Here is a 7,300-nt window from a genome sequence, read left to right as displayed (position 1 = left end):
TTTCCCACTCAGCATGAAAAAGACATCTTTCCATGTCAATAAATACAGAGCTCCATCATTTTTGATAGTTGCATACATGTATGCCATCATAATTCAGACATTTACCAACCCAGAAATAGATTTTCTCTATATTTTGCTAATACAGTCACACTATATTTGAGACCTTTGGCCACATATCTTGACATACTTGTCTTATCTCTTTAGGATAAATTCCTCAAGTCAGAATTCCTAGAAGAGTTCAGGTCATTTCTCCTGGGTCTTCTCCCAGCATTTGGAAGCCAAATGTTCCTTTGTTAATACTGTTAATAAAATGAGCTCAAGTAACTTCTTGCACATAATGTTAAGACTGAAAGGAATCCTTTCCAATCAATACTAGCCCCTCAGTAATGTGTTTTACTTGCAGGCGGTGCCTTCCCCTTCACAGTGGGAAGAATATCACATGGATTTAACATGCGCCCAGATCTGTGTGCCCAGGACAATCCAACCAATCCAAGGAAATACCTTGGTTCTTTTTATACAGATTCCTTGGTTCATGATCCTCTGGCTCTCAAGCTGTTAATAGATGTCATAGGAAAGGTAAGACCAAATTGCCATTCAGATTGGTTATGTGAGCAGATTCAGGATCAGCAATCAGTTAATTGACCTCCTTCCAGAAGAAGGATAGAAGAAAAGGCACTAGAAGAAAGGAAGACAATGAGGTTTGAGATTAGATCTGCTTGCACAGGGATCCTCTCCAGGACCCCTCTCAACATAGGGTATATATCACCAGAGAACTTTTATGCATGCTGGAGAAATTCCAGATAATCCACATACCTGGCTTCTTTCCTAGGGACATTCCTATACCGTAAAAAAAAAAAAAGATAGGTGAAAATGTGGTAAACAGGGAAGAGCCAACAAATCCACCTAGGTTAAAGTCCTTGCTCTACCTCTTATTGTGAACACAATTGTCTTCATCCTCTAAATGGGGATAACTGAAACATTAGAGAGAGAGAAGAAATGCAGTGCTGGAAAATCGCACTCCGTAGGTAGGCAGCAATCAAGATGATGAAAGGTCTATATAACACCAGGCTGCAAAATTTCTTCCTGGCATAATATGGCCTAAGTTTTGAAAATGATTCTCTTGCTTAGCTGAAAATATCAGCACAGTGTTACTTTAAACTCCATAAGGAGAAGTTTTTCCTCTGTTGTGATCTGCCAGCCGATTTCCCTGTTGATGGCACCTCTACCTTGAAGTATTCTTTGGAAATGCTAACTCAGCAAGTTAGATAAGTTTTAAGGCAAAAGCAAAAGTCTGAAGTAGTGAAAAGTCTGAAGTATTTACTATTCCAATTCCATTTTAATACTTCCAGATATCTCTAAAAGGTTTCCCCAGTTTCAACAAGCAAAAATCTTTGAGGGCTTCTTTTGGACATACTTAAAGATTTGAAACAGGATACTTGGGTTAAGATTAGACCCTAAGGTTTTTGAAATTTTGTTTAGCAGAAAAAGAGTTCTGTCATTTGAAAGGTGAAAGTCATTTTATCTGGTTTGAGAAAATCACTAGAATACAATCATCAAACATTCTAGTTAGGTAATTACATATGTGATTGGGCTCTGTCTTTGAGCCTTCTAGCTTTTTTTTTTTTATTAATTAAAAAAAGAATTAACAAAACAATTAGAAATCATTCCAATCTACATGTACAATCAGTAATTCTTAATAACATCACATAGTTGCATATTCATCATTTCTTAGTACATTTGCATCAATTTAGAAAAAGAAATAAAAAGACAACAGAATAAGAATTAAAACAATAATAGAAAGAAAAAAAAACAAAAACAAAAAACCTATACCTCACATGCAGCTTCATTCAGTGTTTTAATATAATTGCATTACAATTGGGTAGTATTGTGCTGTCCATTTCTGAGTTTTTATATCCAGTCCCGTTGTACAGTCTGTATCCCTTCATCTCCAATTATCCCTTCTCTTTTTTTTTTTAATTAACGGAAAAAAAGAAATTAACCCAACATTTAGAGATCATACCATTCTACACATGCAATCATTAATTCTTAACATCATCACATAGATGCATGATCATCATTTCTTAGTACATTTGCATTGGTTTAGAAGAACTAGCAACATAACCGAAAAAGATATAGAATGTTAATATAGAGAAAAAAATAACAGTAATAATAGTAAAATCAAAACAAAACAAAACAAAACAAAACAAAAAACTATAGCTCAGATGCAGCTTCATTCAGTGTTTTAACATGATTACTTTACAATTAGGTATTATTGTGCTGTCCATTTTTGAGTTTTTGTATCTAGTCCTGTTGCACAGTCTGTATCCCTTCAGCTTCAATTACCCATTGTCTTACCCTGTTTCTAACTCCTGCTGAACTCTGTTACCAATGACATATTTCAAGTTTATTCTCGAATGTCCGTTCACATCAGTGGGACCATACAGTATTTGTCCTTTAGTTTTAGGCTGGATTCACTCAGCATAATATTCTCTAGGTCCATCCATGTTATTACATGGTTCATAAGTTTATCTTGTCTTAAAGCTGAATCCATTCTGCCATTCTATGTCTTTTGATTGGGATATTCAGTCCATTAACTTTTAGTGTTATTACTGTTTGGATAATATTTTCCTCTACCATTTTGGCTTTTGTATTATATATATCATATCTGATTTTCCTTCTTTCTACACTTTACTCCATACCTCTCTCTTCTGTCTTTTCGTATCTGACTCTAGTGCTCCCTTTAGTATTTCTTGCAGAGCTGGTCTCTTGGTCACAAATTCTCTCAGTGACTTTTTGTCTATAAATGTTTTAATTTCTCCTTCATTTTTGAAGGACAATTTTGCTGGATATAGGAGTCTTGGTTGGCAGTTTTTCTCTTTTAGTGATTTAAATATATCATCCCACTGTCTTCTAGCTTCCATGGTTTCTTCTGAGAAATCTACACATAGTCTTATTGGGTTTCCCTTGTATGTGACAGATTGTTTTTCTCTTGCTGCTTTCAAGATCCTCTCTTTCTCTTTGACCTCTGACATTCTAACTAGTAAGTGTCTTGGAGAACGCCTATTTGGGTCTATTCTCTTTGGGGTGCGCTGCACTTCTTGGATCTGTATATTTAGGTCTTTCATAAGAGTTGGGAAATTTTCATTGATAATTTCTTCCATTAGTTTTTCTCCTCCTTTTCCCTTCTCTTCTCCTTCTGGGACACCCACAACACGTATATTTGTGCGCTTCATATTGTCATTCAGTTCCCTGATTCCCTGCTCAAGTTTTTCCATTCTTTTCCCTATAGTTTCTGTTTCTTTTTGGAATTCAGTTGTTCCATCCTCCAGTTCACTAATTGTAGCTTCTGTCTCTTTAGATCTACCATTGTAGGTATCCACTGTTTTTTCCATTTTTTCTTCTTTGTCCTTCACTCCCACAAGTTCTGTGATTTGTTTTTTCAGATTTTCTATTTCTTCTTTTTGTTCAGCCCATATCTTCTTCATGTCCTCCCTCAATTTATTGATTTGGTTTTTGAAGAGTTTTTCCATTTCTGTTCGTATATTCAGCATTAGTTGTCTCAGCTCCTGTATCTCATTTGAACTATTGGTTTGTTCCTTTGATTGGGCCATATCTTCAATTTTCCGAGCGTCATCCATTATTTTCTGCTGGTGTCTGGGCATTTGATCAGATCTCCCTGGGTGTGGGACTCAGCTGGTTGAAAGGTTTTTCTGTGCAATCTCTGGGCTCTGTTTTTCTTTTCCTGCCCAGTAGGTGGCACTCGTGGCGGTCGTTTGTCTGCGGGGCAGTCGGCCCGGGAAACCGCGCGTGGAGGCGGGGGTCGCTGGCCGTGGCTTGGGGGAGTGCCGGTCCAAATTGCCCAGCTGGCCCGAGACGCCAAGCGTGATGGGAGGGCCCCGCTATCCAATGTTCCCAGTCAGACCGGGGAGCCACGTGCGTGGAGGGGACCCCAGACGCCAGCCACCCCAGCCGGGAAAACGTGCACCCCTCGGGTATCTCACAGCAGTGGATTCTCCCTACCCGTTCAGCCGTTCCAGAATGGGGTACGCTGTCTTTTTTGGTCTCTGTCGTGACTCCGGGAGCTGTTTTGTATTGTTTCTGTTTCTTTAGTTGCTTTTCTGGAGGAGGAACTAAGACCCGCGCGTCTTACTAAGCCGCCATCTTCTCCGGAAGTCCTCAAATGAAAAATTTTTAAAAGCTAATTTCAGAAAAGAAGAAGCTATAATGGCCATAAAAATAATACATGTAATTAATAATTAATTAATATGTGGCTCAGTAAGTGTATCTCTATGTTTGAAATCAATGACATATTTCAGTAAATGACATGTACATTTTCTGGTGTCAAATGGATTTTAAACACTCCTACTACTAGGCTGATTTGTGTCTGTAATTCAAATAATAAATATATTTATTTAATTTTTTAAATACATTTGTTTAAGTAAACACATTTATTTAATGTAAATATATATTTATTAAATATATTCATTTAATATTGAGGTTTATATTATTTATATGGCCATTATAGCTTCATCTTATCTGAAATTAGCTTTTTAAAATTTTTCATTTGAAATACATATTCACATTTATGGCCAAATTTGCATGTATAATATTACTGCTTTATTAAAAAATCCCTCTAATTGTTTAAGTTTTTTGGACCACAAGACATAGAGCCATGCTTTCCAAAATCTGTGGTTTGGGTTTATTTCAATTTTAAGATATCTGACTGATTTATTATGTCTGTTTCATCCCATACAATACTGTGGAGATAATAGAGTCTACAAGATATTTAAAATATTTACTTGTTCATTTAGTACATCATAGTTTGCAAGCTCCTGGTTTATTTCTAGGATGTTAGAATGAAGAATATCGAGCATATCACTGTGAGTGTCAAATATTTACATAGAAAATCTTGCTCTGTTCACTTACACATTTTAATATGGAAAAGCAGTAAATAATCAAATTTGGAACTGCTCAGATTGAAGTCCACTTGTATTCAATTTTAAACAAATCCCACATTCAAGTTTCTCCCACTGAAAACATAGATTCTGAAAGCAGAATTTCTCAATTGAACAAGCAATTAGAGTTTAAAATATTCAGTCACATAAAATGCAGAATAAGATTATAAAGTAATGGCATCTCCAGAATAATCCTGCACAACATTAACTGAGACCCTAAAGATTGAGCAATGGCTATCTAGAGTAGCCACTTGCTATTTTAGGATTTTACTGTATAAGAGTAGATATAATGGATTTAGCAAGGGCATTCAATATTCTGACACAAATTATAAAACTTTGATATTTTAAATGTTTTGCTAAAATTACTGTAGTATTTATTTAGCTTTTTTTTTTTGAAATTTTAATTTTTCAGTTACTATCTTTCCTTTAAGATATCTGGATATCTTTTTCTTTGGTGTGGAAAAGAATATGCCATTATCTGTTAGTTAACCCCTTGATGTGTACATTTAAATACCTTCATTTAGGGGTAACTATGAAGGAAAAGGAGTAGCTAATTTTTTAATCTGTAGATACAGTGGTATGAGTTTGAAATTATATTATACATTATATCATTAATCATAATAGTAATATATTATATTAATCAAATATTAATGATAATGTATTGTATAATAATATATTAGTAATCAAATATTACTTAAGACATATTTACCCTGAAAATATTTGTTGTCTATCTGAAATTCAAATGAAAATGGGTGTCCTTTATTTTATCTGACAATTTTACCTTAATAGACTCTATTGGATGAGATAGCTAATGAAATTGTCAAACTTTTCTATACTCATCTTCACTTGCAGTATCCAAATTCCCACTCTCCAGAAACATACATCAAATAGATCTGTGTCATATGAACAGTTCATAGAAGTCAATGTTTTAGAAGCCTTATACTGCCCTCAGGTATCCTCAGTTACCAAAGGAAATCCTGAATATTTTTGATGTACCAGAACAAATTGGTTATCAGTAATTAGAGATTGTCTACTATCAGAAGCAATGAGTTACAGGAATTTGCCAAAATCCAAGTGGTCAACAGAATCAAAGGCAATTCTTATCAACACAACTTTAATGAAGACTCAGTTTTCTTCTCTCAAATGCTTTCTTTTCCCTTGGAGGGAAGAATTTATATTTCCCTTCCCTTCTGTGATGTTCCCTAAGAAATTAGTATATCATACATCAATTATCCCCAAATCATCAGAGAGAGTTTGAAACTTGTCTTAATATGTTTTCTAATAATCTAGCACACCCTGCATATTCTCCAGTGAAGAAAGGTATGGAGCAATTCAAGGAAAGGAACAAAACATAAATGATATGTATAGTTTCATTGAGACCTACTCTGCTGGTTTGAGATTGTTGCATACCCCAGAAAAAAACATATCCTTTAATCCTGATTCAATATTGTAGGGTGAAACTTTGATTGGACTTTTCCATGAAGATGTGACATATCCAGCTGTGGGTGATAACTATTGATTACATGGTTTCCACCTCCATGGAAACCATTTAATGAGGTGGAAACCATTCAAGGAGTAGTTGCTTAATGGAGCCCTTTAAGAGGGAACAATTTTGGAAAAAACTTAGTACTAACAGAGCCTTCAGAGCCAAGAGAACCCACACAACCAGAAAACTTCAGAGATGAAGAAAAATGCCCCTGGAGAAGACATTGAAAAAGCCTGGAGAGAAAGCTAGCAGGCACTCCCATGTGCCTTTCCAGCTGAGAGGGAAACCCTAAACATCATCAGTCTTCTTGAGTGAAGATTTTTCCTTGGATGACTTAATTTGGACATTTTCATGGCTTTAGAACTGTAAGCTTGCAATTTAACAAACTCCCTTTTAAAAGCTGTTCTGTTTCTGATATATTGCATTCTGGCAACTTACAAAATAAAACAACAGGTGACATACTAAATTGTGGGTGTGATCTTTTGAGTAGATGGAAATATGACTCCACCCATTTTAAATGGGTCTTGATTATTTTACTGGAGTCCTTTAAAAAGGGAAACATTTTGGAGAATGCTCATATGCTTGGAGAACAGTTGCTTCAGAGCTTCAGAGATGCAGACACTTGGAGATACTTGGAAGGCTCACAAAGAAAACAAATACTTAGACACAGATGTTTGGAGATGCAGAGCCCAACAAGTGTCACCATGTGCCTTCCCATGTGGTGCTAAGCAAGCCAGAACCCAGAGTTGTGTCCCAGAGGAGCCAAGTGAATGCCCACAGATGTTTAGAGAGGAAACCACTGGAACCAGAAGCTGGAAGCAATGGAACTAGAAACAAGGACCAGCAGATGCCAGACACA

Source organism: Tamandua tetradactyla, chromosome 23, assembly GCF_023851605.1.
Source record: "Tamandua tetradactyla isolate mTamTet1 chromosome 23, mTamTet1.pri, whole genome shotgun sequence".
Taxonomy (NCBI): domain Eukaryota; kingdom Metazoa; phylum Chordata; class Mammalia; order Pilosa; family Myrmecophagidae; genus Tamandua; species Tamandua tetradactyla.
The sequence above is the reverse complement of the archived record's forward strand: the minus strand, read 5'-3'. Positions refer to the sequence as shown.